Below are 23,686 nucleotides of genomic sequence, written 5' to 3'. Positions count from 1 at the left end.
AGAGATCGACTGATTGAACCCATCGACTTGGGCTCAGAAAGCTAGTACTTACTTACTTACTTACAAGAATGTAGTAGGTGATCTAAATATTTACTTCTGATCATTCTTACACCAATGTAACGATTACGAACCTCTATTATATAGCAAAACTTGAGCAAGGTAATTACTCGCGAACATCATCAGTCACTGCCTTCTCGATCTCAGAAAGCTAGTGTTCCTCCGCCGGGGCCGCTTAAACCGGCTGTTTGAATACAAAGCTGAGGAATATCCATTAGACTAGACTAACTTACACTGAAACCGTATACAAGTCGGATATACAGTAGGCAGCGCACATTCATAACCTAATATGTTCTCAGTCGCATTTGGCACAAAGTTTTAACAATCAATCTCCAGATTCATATTTAAAGAATCCCCCTGCTTGCATTCAAACCATAGGCAAACAGAGAAACTGACAAAACCCACATTATTCTCTTGCAACCATGCCGACAACACCCTCAGGAATAGTATGAAGTGTAACATAGAGTCAAGCCCATTTCACCACTGTATACCCTTTCCATGCAGTCCCAGGGGCTCTTAACTTGGGATTACTCTTGGCATTGCTTCCACCTATTTGTGCCAGGCTCCTCACTTTCATCTATCCTTTCCGACCTCCCTTGGTCAACTCTTGCTCTTGCCGGGCTGAGTGGTTCAGACGGTTGAGGGGCTTGCCTACTGACCCTAACTTGGCAGGTTCGATCCTGGCTCAGTCCGGTGGTATTTGAAGGTGCTCAGATATGTCAGCCTCGTGTCGGTAGATTTACTGGCACGTAAAAGAATTCCTGCGGGACTGAATTCCGGCACCCCGGAGTCACCCAAAAACCATAGAAAGTAGTTAGTGGGGCGTAAAGCCAGTAACATTGTTATTAGCTCTTGTTCTTTTCTGACGCCGACGGTATTCGAGGCCTAGGGAGTCTTTCATTTTCACGCCCTTCGTGGCCCTTGCCTTCCTTTGACCGATGCCTTAATTTTTCGAAGTGCCGGATTCCTTCCATTTTTTCTCTCTGAAGAGTGTAATATAGAGGATGGTTGCCTAGTTGTACTTTCTCGTAAAACAATAATCACCATCACCACCATCACCGCCACCTTTCTTTGGCCGATATCGTCATTTTCCAAAGTGTCGGCTCCCTTCCACTTTTTCCGTCAGATTATTGGTTGCCCAGTTGAACTTCCTGTCTAAACAATAACCACCACCACCTGTTCATGTGGGTGCGGGTGGTAGAGTAACACCCACGGTATCCCTGCCTGTCATAAGAGGGGACTAAAAGGGCCCCAAGGGCTCTTAACTTGGGAGCGTATATTGGCGACCACGGGGCTCTTGGCTGAATCCTGAAATTGCTTCCTTTTATTGCGCCAGGCTCCTCACTTTCATCTATCCTAAGTAAACCTGCCTTGGTCAATTCTTGTTCTTTTCCGACCATAACGGTATTACGTATGGAGGCATAGGGAGTCTTTCATTTTTCTCTGCGATTAGTGTTATATAGAGGATGGTTGCCCAATTGTTCTTCCTCTCTAAACAATAACTACTGTCATGCAACAAACTTTTCCGCGTTAAGTTCACCTCTTCCTACACCAGATCACTTAACTCTTTGTATGGCAGATCAATACGCTGCAAGATATGTTTTTAGGACGGTCGTGTTTTCATGACGCGGAATGCCTCTGGAGACTGTCGTGCTAAGCAAAGACCCTCTCCGGACCGTTGGTACAATAACTGTGATTGGCAGAAAACTACCGACCCTCGTGCTATTTGTGTCGTAATACGTTGCATAACTTCCGGAGAAGTCAGGGTCGGGAGAATTACCTTGTGATAGCAAAGATGAGATAGCAGAAAGCTTATTCAGGCAAAGGCTGCGGCCTTTTCAACCGATTCAGGCAGTCCCTCCCCACTTTGTGGAGAAAACATTACATTTATATCCCATTTTAGCCGGCTGAAACTAGGAATTATAGGAATTACTTTTTTTTTTAATTGTGCAAGCCCTGCTGTCTTATCAGCTGATTCTTCATTTAATTATTTTAATTATTAACAATATTATTCGCGGGCTGAGTGGCTCAGACGGCTGAGGCGCTGGCCTTCTGACTCCAGCTTGGCAGGTTCGATCCTGGTTCAGTCCGGTGGTATTTGAAAGTGCTCAAATACGTCAGCCTCGTGTCGGTAGATTTACTGGCACGTAAAATAACTCATGTGGGACTCAATTCCGGCACGTAGGCGTCTCCAAAAACCGTAAAAGTAGTTAGTGGGACGTAAAGCCAACACCATTATTCATAATGTTTCATGACCACAGCACAGCCTGTCGTAATGGACAGAGATTTTTTGGAGCACAGAGTTAGTAATTAATAAATATACTAGAGGTATAGAACTCGGCACATAAGGCTATACACTAAAAAGCAAATATCGCCGCTCTATTCTCTTTTTTAATGCCTCATCACTGCTGCCAACTTGACTAGTCACACACTGAATCACGAGATATAACCATCAACAAGGTAACCTCAGTGTAGGTATCAGTAATGGAGGTGTCCTCACCCAAGTAAATGATCATTCAAGATATTCGTAATTAAGTCGGTTTTCAAGCTCACTGAGGAATGAAGGAAATAAACACCCATTCTCACTCAACTTAACCCCCTGTAGGTGGGAGCGGTAGATTAACACCCATGGTATCCCCTGCCTGTCGTAAGAGACTACTACTCCAAGGGCTATTAACTTGCGAGCGTAGATTGGCAACCATGGGGCCTTCAGCTGAGCCCTAGCATTGCTTTCACTTACTTGTGCCAGGCTCCTCACTTTCATCTATCCTATCCGACCTTGCTTGGTCAACTCTTGTTCTTTTCCGACCCCGACGCTATTAGGTTTGCGAGGGCTAGGGAGTCTTTCATTTCCACGCCCTTCGTGGCCCTTGTCTTTCTTTGGCCGATACCTTCATTTTTCGAAGTGTCGGATCCCTTCCGCTTTTTCTCTCTGATTAGTGTTATATAGCGGATGGTTACCTAGTTGTACTTCCTCTTAAAACCATCACCACCACCACCATCAATTGAATGTTATTATATTTCTGCCTTTATTCTGATATAGGTACGCATTACTACAACCGTATTCTTGGGTGTTTGCCGCCTGGTGTAAATAATTCAGCTCCCTTCTTAAAATTTGCTATTGCGTGTCGAAATGAAGTGAAACTACGCTTTAATAATACACACAAGAAAATAAGTACATATGCCTAAGTCAGTAAGAATACACAAAGGCTAAGTGCGCAAACCGTACCAAAGTCATGACAAGATAAGTTAGGTTAGGTTAGGTTAGGTTAGGTTAGGTTAGGTTGATAACAAAATTTCCTTCCATTTTAACTGAACTGATCTGTATAGAGGAGATAACTGTGCTTTCCTTTTCGGAGGAGTTCTTGCAGATTTTGCTTGCTTCTAATACATCCGAACTGAATTCCATTACGAATTGGACGAAATAAGACCGTAGTAATAAAATGCTGCGTTCGTTATTTCACACCAACAACGTTATTAAATAAACTTGCATTATTCGAATATGTCAAAATTCTACCTACCTGGCATTACCCGAACACATTTACAATCCTACAGAAAAAGAAAATGTATTTTACTTATATTCGCAAATATAACTAGTGATTTTCACAATACGGCGCACTTTTTAGCGATAGATTTGTGTACGGGTTTGAGGAGTAAGGAAGGAGCACTTCCGGTTCCGTTAGTACTGCCAACTGAATGGAAATGAAATCTGGAATGAATCGATAATATGATCGATCGATATGAGTTTTCTAAATCTTTGTTATTTTAAGCCAACAACTGTGTCACACACACATTATATAACATTTCTCGATGCGAATCTTATTCCTAGAGTGAATTCTATAGTTTGGCTTTGCTGTGTAAATAACAACAGTACTAGTACGCAAAGTGTACGCCAGACGTCGCACAGCGATGCATAAGCGATTCATAGTTTGTGTTTCAAAGATTGCCAGTACGAATCTCGAAGATTGCCGAGGTCGACCGCTTCAGCACTAGGGTGTAAATCTATCGCTAAAAAGTGCGCGGATAGTACGTATAATCTTCCGAGTCACGAAAAAAATCTTGATTACACAGTGCCAACATGCTAGATTAACAATAACGGTAACATGTCTTATCGGCAAGTAGGATCCGTAAACTGTGTGGTTAGCGACACTTAATCGAATCCAACAGTTAGAAAATTACTATAAAGCACTACCTTCAATAACAGGGAAGGTATAGTCACCTCCGTCTCAATCTCTATAATACTGTAGGATTGAGACGGCGGTGAGTATAGTGTATGCGCTTACATGGCAGTATAGCAACGGCGCCACCGTCTACGAGAGTCGCTGTAGCGAGTGGAGCATGTTAAAATCTCAGATGTTTAGCAAAAAGCTCCCTCCGCTGTACAGTATTCATCAATGTAAATAGAGAACTTTTAAAACTATGTGGATACTGATACGGTTTTTAATTCTTACATGTAAACTACAGCATAGTTCAATTCAGTAGAAAGAAAGCCCAAAAAGCATAAATATAATTATGAGAAATGCGTGATAAAAGAGGACGATGTTCAGTTGCGATTGAGTAACACCTGCTCATGTTAAGTCTTTATACTCTAAGATTGGGGGTACGTATATTTCTCTATATTTTGTGTAAATGGCCAGGAATTTCGGCATAATTCTGTCCATCGAATAAAAACATCTCTTGTACGAAGCCAATGAACAAGTTTTTTTAAACGTCATTAAAAGTGGAAATATGACACTCGGTTTTTAGTCTGTTATGGAGTTTTATTTAGCTTTTCCTGAAATGTCTGATTTGCTTCAAGATTTCAGGTTGTAAAATCACTTCCTTTTTATGACATTTAAAAGAATAATAATAATAACAACGAAAATAACGGACTCAAATGTTCACATGGTGTTGAACAAATATCTAGTAAGGTATGAATAGGGGGCTTCTACACATATTGTATGAAGGAAAAGTAACAAACTGTATAGGCTATACAGAAAATATATTCAATAGCTGTTACTACTATAAACACACAAAAAAGAGCACGTCAATGGTTTTACAAGAAAGGAAAGATATGTAATTTAATCCATCAGGTTAATCTCTAAAAAACATGAGTCATGACCATGAGCAACCAATTACATTAAACCTGCCAATATTATCAGTAGGTAGGTACTGTAAGAAATAGTTATGTCAAGATATCAACATTAATAATAATGTTATTTGCTTTATGTCCCACTAACTACTTTTACGGTTTTCGGAGACGCCGAGGTGCCGGAATTTAGTCCCGCATGAGGTCTTTTACGTGGCACTAAATCTACTGACACGAGCTGACGTATTGAGCACCTTCAAATAACACCGGACTGAGCCAGGATCAAACCTGCCAAGTTGTGGTCAGAAGGCCAGCGCCTCAACCGTCTGAGCCACTCAGCCCGGCAGAAATCAACATTACCTTCTGATTATAATGAAGAGTAACAGTATATCACCCGGCGGCCCTGGGTTCGATTCCCGGCAGGGTCAGGGTTTTTTATTTGTCAATGATTAATTTCCCTGGCCTGGGGACTGGGTGTTTGTGTCGTCCTTAACGTTCTTTTCTCACATTCAACACTTTACACTTCCGCCATTTACATAATACACGCAGGTTCCTCACATATGGTGCAGGTAGGGGGAAAAGATCTTCATAGGTCGACGCTCCAAACAAACAGCATTTTAAAAAAAATTTAAAAAAATAAAAAAAACAGTGCATCAGCCTAGAGGTTGGTCATTGTTAGCCTACTTCCAACAGTGGGATCTTGAATTTATGACCTACCCAACTCCACACAAACAAGCGATAAAGAATACATTGGTCCAAGGGGCTCTTAACTCTGGAGCGTAGGTTGGCGACCATGGTTTTTTAGCTCAGTCCTCCCCCTGTGGGGTGGGGGCGGTAGAACAACACCCACGGTATATCCTTCCTGTTTAAGAGGCGACTAAAAGGGGCCCCGGGAGCTCTCAACTTGGGAGCGTGTGTTGGCGACCACGGGGCCCTAAGCTGAGTCCTGGCATTGCTTCCACTTACTTGCGCCAGGCTCTCACTTTCATCTATCCTATCCAACCTCCCTTGGTCAACTCTTGTTCTTTTCCGACCTCGACGGTATTAGAGCACTCGAGTCCTAGGGAGTCTTTCACTTCACGCCTTTCGTGGCTCTTGCCTTTCTTTGGCCGATACCTCCATTTTTCAAAGTGCCGGTTCCCTTACATTTTTTCAAATTAGGATTATATAGAGGATGGCTGCCTATTTGTACTTCACATGACATTGGGCCAAATCGACATCAACTGCCTGTCATAATAATTGGGAAAAGTCCAGGGAAAAATTAGTATTATTTATTTATTTATTTATTCATTCATTCATTCATTCATTCATTCATTCATTCATTCATTCATTCATTGCGGTTTAAAACGCCATGTTTCAATTACTGGAAGAAAGTTCGCCTGTGTGACTATTGAGACGTCTGTGGCGCTGTCAAGACAGAGCTGTTCTGGACGTGACGCGTGGGGTCACGAACTTGCCGTCAGTGTGGGAAGGAAGGGAGTCAGACAGAATTTAAAACACTTGAAGGACTCAAGTGTCCGGCGACCGTTTGCAGTGTAAAATGACGCAGGTACACGGCAATATCGATTGGTATTTTCATACTGTGTTTGAAATGAAGAGCAAATCGCCTGCAACTCATCCCAACTGTCACTTTTAGACGCCCTATAAAATAATACAGATCAATTTGCTTTACGTCGCACCGACACAGATAGGTCTTACGGCGACGATGGCATAGGAAGGGTCTATGGCGGAAGGAGGAAGATAGAAAGGGTTTAGGAGTAGGAAAGAAGCGACCGTGACCTTAAGGCACAGCCCCAGCATTTGCCTGGTGTGAAAATGGGAAACCACGGAAAACCATCTCCAGGGCTGCCGACAGCGGGGTTTGAACCTATTATCACCCGGGTGCAAGCTCAGAGTTGCGCGTCCCTAACCGCACTGTAAAATAATAATATAGGCCTACTGTTAGATATGGTCTCAAGCCATTATGTTATGAACAGTGCTGTTGAAGTTGTTATATTATAATGGCATGTCCAGCCAGCCCTTCTAAAGAACATTTAAAGTCTCGTTTAAGGCCAGTGTCCACTGATTAACATTTAATATCAACGTGTTAAATTGAACATGTTAGAATTGACATGTATTTGTCGTCGTGTCTTCCAACTGACTTTGCATGTTAACTCAGAATGTCGAGGTTAACATTTTTAACATGTTGGTGTGTTTTCCGGTCCATGTGGAAAACTTGTCAATTCGTTGTTCGTGCGATGTCGGCACAGCTTCGGCTACTTCCGTGCTGTTTCCATGCCAACAAATACAGTAGCTTTCTCGTGAAAAAAGTAGGATTATAGTTACAAGCTACGAATACAGTACGCGCACGTGTGTCGTTCTCTCTGCACTATACTAAAACTTATAGTCAGAAATGGAGTGAACCAAGGAGATCACTCGACTTAATTAGTGATATAATAGAAAGGCCTTCTTTGTGGGATGTCACATCGAAGGAATGCCGAGATAAAGCGAGGAAAGCTTACAGTTTCCAGGAACTCGAAATAATCTATAATTGCTCCCACGAGTGCATTGAAAAAACTAGCCGCCCTCCGCTCCCAGCACAGTCGAGAATTGCAAAAAGTTCAGAGAAGTCTGAAATTGGGGACGGGAGTGGACGAAGTTTATACCACCGTGCGAGTTGGCAGTGCGGTTAGGGGCACGCAGCTGTGAGCTTGCATCCGGGAGATAGTGGGTTCGAATCCCACTGTCGGCATCCCTGAAGATGATTTTCCGTGGTTTCCCATTTTCACACCAGACAATTGCAAACAGCCCCTATAAGGCCACGGCCGCCTTATCCCATCGTCGCCATAAGACCTACCTGTGTCGGTGCGACGTAAAGCTACGAGCAAAAAAAAAATAATTATACTGTGCGGAAACGCAGTTATCCCAAGACGCTGGTGAGGTGGAATAGCTGCTCGTAACTGTGTCTCCTCCTTTCTTATGGTAGAAAGTTTTTTTTTTTTCAAAACTACATTAAAATCATGCTCAGACATTCTCAGAACGTTTTCAAATCCAAACCTGTCTTCTACTTTTTCCTCATTCAGAATGACATCCATATTGTGCCTTGTATTGAGATATTGTCGTACCCACAATCTCCTTTCCTTCCTTCTCAAGATCTTGTAAGAAGCAACAGTGGCAATAACAAAGGCCAAATTCTCTTCATCTGAGTTCATTATCTTTGTTTGAAAATGGAAGATACTATCTGAATGTATTACCACAAACTGATATGATGTACTACCTGTATATAAACAAAAGAAGTCATGTTTAATAATAATGTTACTCACTTTATGTCCCACTAACTACTATTACGGTTTTCGGAGACGCCGATGTGCCGGAATTTTGTCTCGCAGGAGTTCTTTTACGTGTCAGTAAATCTTCCGGCACGAGGCTGACGAATACCTATATGAGCACCTTTAAATAGCACCGGACTGGGCCAGGATCGAGCCTGCCAAGTTGGGGTCAGAAGGCCAGCGCCTCAACCGTCTGAGCCACTCAGCCCGACGAAGTCAAGTTTAACATGTTTATAATTGTGGACACAATGTTAAACGAAACAGGATTTAACATATAACAGTCAACATGTTGATGGTGTCACCAGTGAACACTTAACAGTTTTAACATTTAACATGTTGTTGAATGTTAATCAGTGGAGACCGACCTTTAGGTTCACACACACTGTCATTCGTTTCTTCTTTATTTTTAGTTTATTGCGTCTAGGCTCCATTTATCTTGACGACACACCCATATGGATCAGTATGTTTTAAATAAGTTTAGATCACCGATGATGGACCTTAGTGTCCGAAACACGGTTTTGAACCGAACACTTGTGTGCTGATACGACTGTTTGATTTTATATGATCCTTTCAAAACGTGGTCGTTTCTTAAAAGTGAACACTTCCAGGACTTCCTTCTGGGATGTACGGACGCGGGGATGGCTACCTTGCGAGAGTCACATGATACAGAGGTCGCATATTTCTTCTACCCCGGCAACCTCCGTTGGCTCCATCTTTCCACACGTATCACACCTCTTTTTTCTATCTGACCTACCTTCGTCATATACAGGATGAACTGGGCATAGCCTCACTAAAGTTCGTCATGCGAGTATATCCGGCAGAAAAAGGACGTTGAATAGTGGCAATCTGGCAACACTGTAACCACATGTAGGGTAACTACCTCTGTCAGCACACATTAGTTGTGCTGTACAGTTGGTGCAGTGGATGAGTTTTGGGTTAGCATGCAGGAGGTCGAGGGGTCGATCCTGGGTTGAGGCGTATGTCTTTTATTTCATAAATGTAGTCCAGGTGGTATGGTATATGGCATCTTAATCGGCAACGGCGATTGCAGCGGGTCCTCTCGAAACCATTTGCACTTACATACTACGATCCTAGAAACAGACGAACAATCGTTTTCATTGGTCAGCTTTGAAAGACGCCCTTTCTACGTCGTGGGCGTGAATTTATTCGCACCACTTCATCTACTAGATGCGATACTAGATGCAATTGGCGATTCCTTTGTCAGTCTGCCATTGACAGGCCCACCTCTGCATCTCTTCTCTGATATCCATATTCCTAATTGTATCTCTTCAAGTCTTCTGCACGGCTGACTGCAGAAACTTCATTTCACACGGTTCTAATTTGCTCAGTTCTTCTCACTCCAGGCTGCATGACATGACTGGCGGAAGATACGTTTCACTGAGCAGTGATGGCTTGAAACCGAGTTCTGCAATCGGGAGGCGGCCACCATCTGCTGTCCTGCGAATCCTTTTCCATGATTTTCCAATCTCCTCGGGCAGAGATTAGCAAAAAATAATAACAGTTACGTATTTTAGACCTCTTCCGGACTCTGAACTGTTCTTTAAATGAACAATATGTCGCAACATCCTGTTCCGAAATAACAGTGTTCTGTATCGTCTGCAGTCCAGTGGTGCTGATCTAGCTGTTTAAGAACATCGAAAGCTCCCTTCGTTGGCTGATTGTTCCGACTCCGGGAGAACGCGAGTGCTAGTTCTCTACACTGTTTTTGATGTTCTTTGGACAAGTCCTTGTTAGCAATGAACAGCAGTGGAGCACCAAGGGACCAGGGAAGAGAGCCCACGAAATATCGAATTGTAAGAGACGAGCATCTTAGTCAGCAGTTCGACAGACAGTGAATCTGCGGTAAGTATGCATGACAGATACCTTTGTTCATATTCATTCTCGTAATAATAATAATAATAATAATAATAATAATAATAATAATAATAATAATAATAATAATTAATGACGTGTGGTCTCCGAAGAGGCCTCGTGCAGGTCTTTCGAGTTAAGGTCGTATAGGAGACCTGCGCGTCTATGAGGATGGGGCCCAACCTATGATGAATTCTAATTATGAAGACAACACACACACACACACACACACACACCTAGCCACCGAGCCATCGGTGTTAACCAATGAAGGTTAAAATTCCCGACCCGGCCGGGAATCGAACCCGGGACCCTCTGGGCCAAAGGCCAGCTACGCTAACCATTTAGCCATGGAGTCGGACATTAATTCTCGTTAAAGCAACGTGCATCGTCAACTACTGAGTTAGCATTTTTTTTAAACCGTGGTTTACCGCTGTTTCTGTTTTACTGTCTGCTGCAATTTGTAAATGAGAAATATTACAAGATCCTTTAACAATTATTTTAAGTGGTCTTTATTTATACAGTTTTTATATAGCGTAAAAGGCAGAAAAATCATAAATTCTTATTTTAACATAAGCGTAGAGGAGCCAAAAACAAGCCCACTGTGGGTCCATTTTTTAGTAGAGGACTTAATAAGTTATCTAGGTGTGACTTAGGTAATCAGAATCTCCCATGACAATAATCTGAAGCGACACATTTACCGGAAGCATTCCACTGTAAATTTGAGCATCGATGAATCAAGTCAGCAGGATACCGATGTTCCGATGCGTTGTTTATATTTTCAAATTACAGTACCACTTCCTTCAGAACTGTCCGACTCGTTGGCTGAATGGTCAGCGTACTGGCCTTCGGTTCAGAGGGTCCCGCGTTCGATTCCCGGCCGGTCGGCGATTTTAACCTTCAATGGTTAATTCCAGTGGGACTGGGTGTTTGTGCTGTCCCCAACATCCCTGCAACTCACACACCACACATAACACTATCCTCCATCACAATAACACGCAGTTACCTACACATGGCAGATGTCGCCGACCCTCATCGGAGGGTCTGCCTTAAAGGGCTGCACCCGGCTAGAAATAGCCACACGAAATTATAATTATCCTTCAGAACTTCATGTAAAGGCAGGGTCTTCGATGAGTGATAACTAGCGGGCTGAGGATCTAGAAAATAAAATTTAAAATAATCACTGAAAATAATCAATAAAATGCTCTTAAATTTAGGGGGGAAATCGCACTCGTTACAATTTCCAGATGTTTTTCTCGTTTAATTTGTGTTTTATAACAATCTTCCTTCTCGTATTCACTTTAACGCGTCTTCTCCAATTGTATTCACTAGCTGAATTAAAAACACTCTGTGATGGTTTCACTTGTGGAATTTTTCTTGCACAGAACTGTTTGGGAGGATAATTCTGTACTGAAGCGGAAAGGTATATAACGGCTGTTTCCAATCCCTTCTCGTTTCCATTTGTTCTTGGTCCTGACGTACTAGGGAGTGCATGAAGTGGGCGGGTGCGAAGGCTGGTGCATTCATGTGTTTGAGACACGTTAGGAAATTATCAGAGTTCTGTATTGTGTTCTATCTGCGAAAGACAAGACTCGCAAGTGTAAATCCTTTCCTTACCCGTTATTAGTTACCAAAAACTGCTGGTCATTAGAAGTAATATGTGACATATTTAGCCCGTATTGTCAACTTTAAACTGCTTGCTATTTGCTTTACGTCGCACCGACACAGATAGGTCTTATGGCGACGATGGGAGAGGAAAGGCCTGGGAATTGAAAGGAAGCGGCCGTGGCCTTAATTAAGGTACAGCCCCGGCATTTGCCTGGTGTGAAAATGGGAAACCTCGGAAAACCATCTTCAGGGCTGCCGACAGTGGGGCTCGAACCCACTATCTGCCGATTACTGGATACTGGCTGCACTTAAGCGACTGCAGCTATCGAGCTCGGTACGTTAAACTGCTGGTCAGTTTGTCTGGACATGAAAGACATTTATCAAATTTAACCATATTGCAGAACAATATGTATAATAATATTCTATGTTGTCACTTGTGGATTTTTTATCAGTCTGAGAATAAAGAATGCATGCATAAATTTAAAAATGCAAAATTATCTAAAATTATTCAAAACCTTCTTGAAAGTTGAAATAATGACTGAGCATCCCAAATCGGCGAAAAATGCAAAAGAATGCAAAGTATGTTTGTCCAACCCTTGTCCCGTTTCTCTACGGGGTTGGATATGAGATTTTTTTAATGACCGGATGCTATTCCCGACGTCCTCATCAGAGGAGTTAACACAATGAAATAAATGACGTGATATATGATAGTAGGAAGGGAGAGGGTGAAACCCGGTGCCGGCACATAGCCTACTTCCGTCGAATAGCACCGAAGGGTCTGCTCAAGGCTTAACGTCCCCACCCGTCCCTCACGGTATTCCCTACCTGTCGTAAGAGGCGAATAAAAGAGGCACCCGGGGCTCTCAACTTAGGAGCGTGGGTTGGCAACCATGCGGTCCTTACCTGAGTCCTGGCATTGCTTCCACTTGTGTCAGGCTCCTCACTTTCATCCATCCTATCCGACCTCCTTTGATCACCTCTTGTTCTTTTCCGACCCCGACGGTATTAGATTCCCGAGGTCTAGGCAGTTTTACGCCCTTCGTAGCCCTTGACTTTCTTTGGCCGAAGTCGTCCTTTTTTGAAGTGTCGGATCCCTTCAACTTTTCCCCCTCTGATTAGTGTTATATAGAGAATGACTGCCTAGATGTACTTCCTCTGAAAACAATAACACCACTACCACCTCCCCATCTGACGGACGAATCACCACCATCAGCCCTCACTCCATATGAACACTGCGGAGAGGTTTGGAATTGGATCCAGGCTTTTGGCACGTAATCTAGTGATTAGAAATTGTATACCACCTCCCCTACCCTGCCGGCCAACATTGTGATGGTGAAATTATTTTCGGCCAACGGGACTCGAACCGGCTAACCATGGTGTCAAACCGTTTAGGTTTCCACGCCTTAACGATCATCGCCATCACGCGGGCTACGAAAGAATACAACATAAAAACGTGCTATTATCGCATGTTACATCGCACAATGGATTTCTTTACTGCTGAGCAACGTCCCTTTTTTTTTTTTTTTTTTTTCGCTTTACGTCGCACCGAAACAGATATGTCTTATGGCGACGATGGGATAGGAAAGGCCTAGGAATTGGAAGGAAGCGGCCGTAGCCTTAATTAAGGTACAGCCCCGGCATTTGCCTGGTGTGAAAATGGGAAACCACGAAAAACCATCTTCAGGGCTGCCGACAGTGGGGCTCAAACACACTATCTCCCGATATGATCAACATCATAATGCAAAGGGAAAACAAATGGCATTTCAACAATATCTTTTTCTTCTTTCCCTTTGTGCCGTTTGGCGTCGGGGCATTTCAGCCATTTATTAAAGTTTCTTCTGTCGTGCGCCATTCTATGAACCTCACCCAGGGTCTTCCCTCGCTTCCTGATCAATCCCAAGATGTACTTCCATTCAATCCGTGGCCTCCCTCGCGTTCTTCTTCCTGTTGGTCTGGCTCGCCACACCTGCTTCGCTTTCCTTTTGATCTTCCATTCTTTCTAGGTGACCAATCCAGCCCAATCATCTCCTCTCAATGACATCCATTACTGGCTCCTCCTGAAGTTCATCTCTCACTGTGGTGTTTCTAACATGGTCTCTTCGAGTTTTCCCGGCAACTTCCCGCAAATATCTCATCTCAGTGGCGACCAAACGACTCTCCAGTATTTTATGCCCTGTCCAACTCTCTGCACCATACAGGAGGGTTGGCAGGTACACGGCATGGCATACCCGCATTTTTCAACAATATCAGCCCCCTAGAAATAATTGACAGAATCACAACTGTCGACTCATTAGTTTGCTGCAAGATGCTTTATTCAGTCAGATAATCCTATTCGTAAGTAAAGGGATAGAAGTAAAACAAGATATTTTTGTGCGATATATTGTTCAGTTACACATCATAATGTGTTTTAACTTATATTCCTTAAACTTAACACCGCAGTTAAAGAACTGCTGCTGCATTTCCCTACGGCCTGTAAGGTATGAACCCTTCATGCGGCAAGCTATTCAGATTTGTTTTGACTAATGATGTCAGGACATGTGAGTAAAACAAATCTAATCTGAAAATAATTTGTTTAAGCTACCTAAACCTGAATTTTACAACCTTGTACTTTTTTACAGCTAACCATTCGCACTGAGTTCTTGCGATCCTGTTCATATTCCTTCTAGTTCCCCCTGGATAAAGAATATAAGATACTAATTTACCTTATTTAGGCTAACGATCCAATTAAAAGCAACGGATTAAACTAGCAGTGAGGAAGCAATTATCGCATTAGCATACACAAGGTTTGTTGATATGGTCTAATTTTCACCACCTCCAAACCTTGGAACATAGTACTTTTTCCGGAACAGGAACAACTTCGCCCATCTCTACTCCTCATCAAGGCCGGAGCAGTTCTTTTTATAGGCACGGCCACGCCCCTCTCACTATTGTGACATAACCACACGTTCTGTTATCAGTATAAACACTGGAGTGTACTACAGTATGTTACTCCAGACACAACATGCCATTTTTTAAAATTTGTATAACTGTCCTAGTCAGGCTAAATATCATTATCTTAATTTACTATAAAAAGCCTGGCGACTTGCTTGGCTAAAGGAGTGTTAATATAAGAACACAGTAGTCGGCATAAACCGAGCCTTTCATTCGGAAGATGTCCGACTCGTTGGCTGAATGGTCAGCGTACTGGCCTTCGGTTCAGAGGGTCCCGGGTTCGATCCCCGGCCGGGACGGGGATTTTAACCTTAATTGGTTAATTCCAATGGCCCGGGGGCTGGGTGTTTGCGATGTCCCTAACATCCCTGCAACTCACACACCACACATAACACTATCCTCCACCACAATAACACGCAGTTACCTATACATGGCAGATGCCGCCCACCCTCATCGGAGGGTCTGCCTTACAAGGGCTGCAATCGGCTAGTAATAGCCACACGAAATTATTATTATATTCGGAAGATAGTGGGTCCGAACCCCACTGTCGACAGGCCTGAAAATGGTTTTCCGTGGTTTCCCTCTTTTATACCAGGCAAATGGCTGGGCTGCACCTCAGTTAAGGCCACCGTCACTTCCTTTCCACTCCTAGCCCTTTCCTATCCCATTGTCGCCATAAGGCCTACCTGTGTCGGTGCGACGTAAACCAAATTTTAATATAACATAGCATAAAAACGAGATGAACTACCCCCCCCCCGTGGGTGGGGGCGGTAGAACAACATCCACGGTATCCCCTACCTGTTGTAAGAGGCGACTAAAAGGGGCCATAGGGACTCTCAACTTAGGAGCGTGCGTTGGCGACCACGGAGCCCTTAACCAAGTCCTGGCACTGCTTCCACTTACTTATGTCAGGCTCCTCACTTTCATCTATCCTATCCGAGCTCCTTTCGTCAACCCTTGTTCTTTTCCGACCCCGACATTATTAGATTCCCGAGGCCTAGGGAGTCTTTCATTTTCAAGTCCTTCGTGGCCCTCGTCTTTCTTTGGCCGATGTCTTCATTTCGAAGTGTCGGATGGCTTCCAACCCCCCCCCCCTTTCTGATTAGTGTTAATAGAGCACGATTGTCAACTTAAAACAATAATCAACACCACCATCACCACCAAGATGAACTGCTTTGTCATTATAAGAGCCAGGCGGCGTGCCTTATATTATTACCAGACCCGTGTAATTAAAAAAAATCCAGTCTCGAATATACACGAGCTTATAAGTATTAAATTCAGTCGAGTCTATTGTTGTTGTTTGTTGTTGTTTGAGTCATCAGTCCATAGACTGGTTTGATGCAGCTCTCCATGCCACCCTATCCTGTGCTAACCTTTTCATTTCTACGTAACTATTGCATCCTACATTTGCTCTAATCTGCTTGTCATATTCATACCTTGGTCTACCCCTACCATTCTTAGCACCAACACTTCCTTCAAAAACCAGCTGAACAAGTCCTGGGTGTCTTAAGATGTGTCCTACCATTCTATCTCTTCTTCTCGTCAAATTTAGCCAAATCGATCTCCTCTCGCCAATTCGATTCAGTAACTCTTCATTCGTGATCCGATCTATCCATCTCACATTCAGCATCCTTCTGTAACACTACATTTCAAAAGCTTCTATTCTCTTTCTTTCTGAGCTAGTTATCGTCCATGTTTCACTTCCATACAATGCCACGCTCCACACAAAAGTCTTCAAAAACATCTTTCCAATTCCAATATCAATGTTTGAAGTGAGCAAATTTCTTTTCTTAAGAAAGCTCTTCCTTGCTTGTGCTAATCTGCATTTTATGTCCTCCTTACTTCTGCCATCGTTAGTTATTTTACTACCCAAGTAACAATATTCATTTACTTCCTTTAAGACTACATTTCCTAATTTAATATTTCCTGCATCACCTGCCTTTGTTCGACCACACTCCATTACTTTTGTTTTGGACTTATATATTTTCATCTGGTACCCCTTACCCAAGACTTCGTCCATACCATTCAGCAGCTTCTCAAGATCTTCTGCAGTCTCAGATAAAATAACAATATCGTCGGCAAATCTCAAGGTTTTGATTTCCTCTCCTTGGACTGTGATTCCCTTTCCAAATTTCTCTTTGATTTCCTTTACTGCCTCTTCTATGTAAACATTGAAAAGGAGAGGGGACAAACTGCAGCCTTGCCTCACTCCTTTCTGGATTGCTGCTTCTTTTTCAAAGCCCTCGATTCTTATTACTGCAGACTGATTTTTATACAGATTGTAGATAATTCTTCGTTCTCGGTATCTGATCCCAATCACCTTCAGAATCGTAAATAGCTTCGTCCAATCAACATTATCGAATGCCTTTTCTGGATCTACGAATGCTATGTACGTGGGCTTGTCCTTCTTGATTCGATCCTCTAAGATCAGAAGTAAAGTCAGGATTGCTTCACGTGTTCCTTCATTTCTTCTGAAGCCAAACTGATCTTCTCCCAACTCAGCAACAACTTGTTTTTCCATTCTTCTGTAAATAATACGTGTTAAAATTTTGCAGGCATGAGATACTAAACTAATGGGGCGGTAGTTTTCACACCTGTCAGCACCGGCTTTCTTGGGAATAGGTATAACAACATTCTGCAGAAAATCGGATGGGACTTCTCCTGTCTCATACATCTTACACACTAAATGGAATAACCTTGCCATGCTGGTTTCTCCTAAGGCAGTCAGTAATTCAGAGGGAATGTCATCAATTCCAGGTGCCTTGTTACTATTTAGGTCACTCACAGCTCTGTCAAACTCTGATCTCAAAATTGGGTCTCCCATTTCATCATTATTAACAGCCTCTTCTTGTTCCACAACCAAATTATCTACATCTTTACCTTGATACAATTGTTGGATATGTTCCTGCCATCTTTCTGCTTTGTCTTCTTTCCCTAGAAGTGGCTTTCCATCTGAGCTCTTAATATTCATACAGCTAGATTTCCTTTCTCCTAAGGTTTCCTTGATTTTCCTGTATGCAGTATCTACCTTTCCTAGGACCATACAACCTTCGACATTCTTGCACTTCTCCTTCAGCCATTCTTCCTTAGCTACCTTGCACTTTCTATCCACTTGATTCTTTAATCGCCTGTATTCTTTTCTGCCCTCTTCATTTCTAGCATTCATTTTCGTCGTTCATCAACCAGGTCTAGTATATCCTGAGTTATCCACTGATTCTTAGTTGATCCTTTCCTCCTTCCTAACATTTCTTCAGCAGCCCTACTGAAATCATTTTTCATGACTATCCACTCTTCCTCTATTGTGTTTCCTTCAGCCTTTTCATTTAGTCCTTTTGCAACATGTTCCTTGAAACAATCCCTCACACTCTTTTCTTTCAACTTGGCTAGATCCAATCCTTTTGCATTCTTTCCTTTCTTCAATTTCTTCAGCTTCAGATGGCATTTCATGACCAGCAAGTTGTGGTCAGAGTCCACGTCTGCTCCTGGGAAAGTTTTGCAATCCAACGCCTGGTTTCTGAATCTCTGCCTAATCATAATGAAGCCTATTTGATACCTTCCAGTGTCTCCAGGTCTCGTCCACGTATACAGCCGTCGTTTGTGGTGTTTGAACCAAGTATTGGCAAGGACTAAATTATGATCAGTGCAGAATTCAACCAGCCGACTTCCTCTTTCGTTCCTTTGTCCCAATCCGAATTCTCCTACTGTATTACCTTCTCTTCCTTGGCCTACCACTGCATTCCAGTCTCCCATCACAATTAGATTCTCGTCACCTTGTACATATTGTATTAAATCTTCTATGTCTTCATATATTCTTTCGACTTCCCCATCATGCGCTAAGCTAGTAGGCATATAGACCTGCACTATTGTGGTGGGCATTGGTTTCGTGTCTATCTTGACGACAATAATTCTTTCACTATGCTGGTCGGTAGTAGCTTACCCGCTGCCCTATTTTCTTATTCATTATTAAACCAACTCCTGCATTTCCCCTGGTTGATTTTGTGTTGATAATTCGGTAGTCGCCTGACCAAAAATCCTGTTCTCCCTGCCAACGTACTTCACTTATACCAACTACATCTAACTTTAGCCTATCCATCTCCCTTTTCAGATTCTCTAACCTACCACAACGATTCAAACTTCTAACATTCCACGCTCCAACTCGCAGAATGTCAGTATCCATCTTCCTGATGATCGCCCCCTCTCGTGTAGTCCCCACCCGGAGATCCGAATGGGGGGCTAGTTTACCTCCGGAATATTTTACCCGAGAGGAAGCCATAATCAGTACATCATTCATACAGAGAGAGCTGCATGTCCTCGGGAGTTAGTTACGGCTGTAGTTTCCCGTTGCTTTCAGCAGTGTAGCAGTATCAACACAGCTAAGCCATGTTGAGTATTATTACAAGGCCATATCAGTCAATCATCTAGACTACCGCCCTTGCAACTTCCGAAAGGCTGCTACCCCCTTTCGATGAACCATTCCTTAGTCTGGTCTCTCAACAGATACCCATCCGATGTGGTTGCACCTGCGGCTCGGCTATGTGCTTCATTGGGACACGCAAGCCTCCCCACCGCGGCAAGGTCACATGGTTCGCAGGGGCGAGTCTATTACTGAATTGTGAAGCGATTGTAAAGTGTCAGTGTAACTCATCATCTTGTTACTTGCTAACTTGTACGCTGGAGGACTTTACTTGAAAACTCTAAATACAATCTTATTCGTTTGTATTTCAAAAGTACGACCTACTATTTAAATGTGGGCAGAGTACCATACTTGCGACTACTGATGGTAACGTGTACTTGGAACGTTAAATAATCTATCATCTCTAGGACTTCTGATTTGACGTCTTCTTCGGATTCGAGGTAAGACTCAGGTCCGAACCCAAGTAACCATTTTCGGAATTTAAAATTGAGGATGTGTCACGGCTGGCTATGCAACACCCTTCTCCGCACCTTAAATCACCGCAACACATCTCCTGGCCTGAGTGAGGGCGTCACCCTGTAGTAGGCCCACCGCACTCCTTGAGGGCACGGAATTGAAGTTTTGTGAGTAGGTAGGTAGGTAGGTAGGTAGGGAGGGAGATATGTTTTAAAAAGATTCGTTTGACTCACCGGAACTCTCTTATCACATACTACGTCCCGCACTTGAAAGATTTTGGATCCCTTCCTTATTCTATTCTGCACTTCATGTTTGGTACTTCCATCACTTGATATTGTGCTTCCCATGTAAATGACAGCTTCCACACACTCAATTTTATCTCCCTCTAGTATGGGTATGTGTCCTGCTCATGCTCATTGCTACGCCCTTGCTCTTACTTACTGTCAGCCAATACTCTTTAAACTTGGAGTTCCATTCTCTAATTACTGAGCTCGACAGCTGCAGTCGCTTAGGTGCGGCCAGTATCCAGTAATCGGGAGATAGTGGGTTCGAGCCCCACTGTCGGCAGCCCTGAAAATGGTTTTCCGTGGTTTCCCATTTTCACACCAGGCAAATGCCAGGGCTGTACCTTAATTAAGGCCACGGCCGCTTCCTGCCAATTCCTAGGCCTTTCCTATCCCATCGTCGCCATAAGACCTATCTGTGTCGGTGCGACGTAAAGCAAATAGCATTCTCTAATCTTCTCTCGTTCTCTTCACCTATAGCTGTCTCTCCCCATATAGCTTCCATCACCAGCAAAGACCGCGGCAATGAGATCCCCATTACCTACCTCTGATTTCCTTTATAGCGTAACGTTATTGTTTTTTATGTCCCAGTAACTACTTTTAACGGTTTTCGAAGGCGCCGAGGTGCCGGAATTTTGTCCCTCAGGAACTGATTTACGAGACAGTAAATCTACCTACACGAGGGTGACTTATTTGAGGACCACCGGACTGAGCCAGGATCGAACCTGCCAAGTTGGGTCAGAAGGCCAGCGCCTCAACCGTCTGAACCACACAGCCCTACATGTGATTTGTTAACTTATCGCGAAATCGCTTCAAAACATTTTTGTCGCGTTTATCGTTAATGCGAAAATATGGCCTCCCTTTTCCTTCTTCTACAGCTTTTCCCCACACTTGCGGGGTTGCGGATGCGAACCGTGTAGCACATGTGAATTTGGCCCTATTTACGGCCGGATGCCGTTCCTGACGTCAACCCTATACGGAGGTATGTAATCACTATTGCGTGTTTCTATGGTGTTTGGTAGTGTAATGTGTTGTCTCGATATGAAGAGCTGAAGAAGACGCGATTAAATCCCCGACACGGCCGGGAATCGAACACGGGACCCTCTGAACCGAATTCCTCGATGCTGACCATTCAACCACAGAGTCGGAATGAAAATATGCATCTAACTATTCTATCTATGAACGTCAAATAGAAACATTTCCACCAAGCGAGCCGAACATCTCCTTGGACACTCCTGGCAATAAAAGCCATCCGCTAAATATACAAATCTTTGATTCTTCATACTGTACGGGTTTGAACACAAAGGAGCAAGTAAAGCGTTATCTTTATTGGTTATACAGTAAAATATTGTCAGACCGCGCGAGGCGATTAATGAGGGGAGACGGAATGTTGTCGGCAGCCTGCATGTCGTACGAAACTTTTGGAATTATCTGAGCAAGTAGGTTTTAAATGCAATCCGTATTTATATTATATAATATGTCCTGACTGACCGACTGACTGACTGACTGACTGACTGACTGACTGACTGACTCATCATCGCCAAGCCGAAACCGCTGAAGCTATAAATATGAAATTTGGTCAGTGATTTCATTTCACATGTAGACCCTAAGAGTCTCACTATGAAGAGATTTCTCAAAATTCAACCCGTAAACGAGTAATAAAGGGGAACAAAGCTTATATGGAGAAACGCTATTAACGCGTCTATCGACTCACTTCTCGGTAAAAGTACAGTACTCCAAAATGTAAATAATTAAACACTGTTTTTAATCAACCCCTAAAGCAGGGCCTCTCAAATGCCCAAAATCTCACGCGTGCAAATCGAGGCGCAAGAGCTCCGTCCACTATGCATCGGGCCCGCTCGGCTCGGCTCGGACCAACGCTTCGTCTCTGGGCTACTCGGCTAAACTCGGTTCTACTCGGCTCAACTCAGCTCGGATTTGGAACGCTACGGAGCAAGTGGGGAAGAGCGAGACAGGGGGAGCGAGCGAGACAGGCGTGAAGAAAGAGAGAGTAAGCGCTATTGCTCCAAATCGAGGAGTGGGGGTCTGCACTCTGGTCAACCAAGCGAAGTCGTCTTTTGCACCGTGCACAGTGCATGCACCCTGAGAGGCCCTGCGGCTAAAGGGTAAAAAGTGGGGTACAAGTGTCTGCATTGGAAAAAATAGTTTTGGTCAGATTTTCTTGAAACTTAACATAGATACTCAACATAAATAATGAAACACTTATTTCAGCACGGTCTTAAAACAATACACCCCCCAAAGGGTTTTGACACGGGGGCGAGGCCTGAACCCAAAATATATTTTCTCTGAAACCATTACACAAATAAAGTTGAAATTTCACATGAAGGTTGGTCCTCTATACTTTGGATTTAATCCTGTGGGTGGGGCTCTCAACTTGGGAGCGTGGATTGGCGACCATGGGGCCCTTAGCTGAGTCCTGACACTGCTTCCACTTACTTGTGCCAGGCTCCTCACTTTCATATATCCTATCCGACCTGCCTCAGTCAATCCTTGTTCTTTTATGACCCCGAAGGTATTACTTTGCGAAGCCTGGGGAGTCTTTCATTTTCACGCCCTTCGTGGCACCTGTCTTTCTTCGACCGATACCCTCATTTTTCGAAGTGTCGAATCCCTTCAATTTTTTTCTCTCTGAGTAATGTTATATAGGAGATGGTTGCCCAGTAGTACTTCATTTTAAAACGGTAATCACCACCAGCACCATCTTAGATTTGAAATAATAAGTCGTGTTTTGACTGGGGTGGGGGAGGCCTGATGAAAGAAATATTCATTTCTCTGAAACGTTTTGATTAAGAAGTTCAACTTTCGCATGGTGGTTGCTTCTCTATATCTTGAAGTTAAATAAGAAATGGTCTTAAAACAATATACCCCTAAGGAATTTTGAACTGGTGAGGTGAGGCCCGTTGACAAAAATACTAATTTTTCAAGTCGTTTCTCTTACGAAGTTAAAATTTCAAATGATATCCTAGATGTTAAATAACAGAAGGTTTGAATTTTTATTTTTATTTTCATAATTTTGCTTTACGTCGTACCGACACAGAAATACTGTAAGTCTTATGGCGACACTAGGTAGGGCTTTGCACGGATGCGGATATCCGCGAAGTTAGTGTATTGGCGAATGCAAACTGTACGCCAGGGCGGATAATTTTGCTGATAATTTCTAAATAATTAAGTGTATTGATTTTCACTCAGGTATAGTCTTATTTTTGCTTGTGGTTAGGGGACCCTTAACAGTGGTATGGAAGAATATGTATTAATATATAAAAAGCCTCGAGACTATTAGGCCGTAAATCTGACCTCAGCCTAACTGGCTCCTGTCGCAAGAGAAAATCCCACATAAACCTGTTACTGTAGGTGTTCTGGTGCTAGGTATCAGGCCTATTGTATTATGTTAACAGATCTATCTGTTTCAATACCTTGGGTGTAATATACTGTAGATAAATGTTTACAATATCTGCTGAATGGTCAGCGTACTGGCCTTCGGTTTAGAGGGTCTCGGGTTCGATTCCCGGCCGGGTCGAGGATTTTAATCGCTTCTGATTAATTCATCTCGCTTGGGGACTGGGTGTATCTGTCCGTCCCAACACTCTCCTCATAATATTCAGACAACATAACACACTACCAACCGCCACAGAAACATGCAATTGTTGGCATTACGAGGACGAGCTTGACT

The 23,686-nt window shown here is 43.2% G+C and overlaps 1 protein-coding gene across 2 annotated transcripts in view; it reads right to left on the bottom strand.

Moving 5' to 3' along the window:
• Positions 1-23,686, bottom strand: part of LOC136857271 (carnitine O-palmitoyltransferase 1, liver isoform) — a 336,584-nt gene that overhangs the window by 173,823 nt on the left and 139,075 nt on the right. Inside the window, exon 1 of one of the 2 annotated variants that reach the window (XM_068225119.1) lies at positions 3,579-3,596. The exons of the other annotated variant lie outside the window; for it this stretch is intronic. The gene's annotated coding sequence lies outside the window, so the exon portion shown is untranslated. Of the gene's footprint in view, positions 1-3,578; positions 3,597-23,686 lie in introns of those variants that run through there. 2 annotated transcript variants of the gene reach the window in all.

This window comes from Anabrus simplex, chromosome 1 (genome assembly GCF_040414725.1).
Source record: "Anabrus simplex isolate iqAnaSimp1 chromosome 1, ASM4041472v1, whole genome shotgun sequence".
NCBI classification, from domain to species: Eukaryota; Metazoa; Arthropoda; class Insecta; order Orthoptera; family Tettigoniidae; genus Anabrus; species Anabrus simplex.
This window is presented reverse-complemented; position numbering and strand designations above follow the sequence as displayed.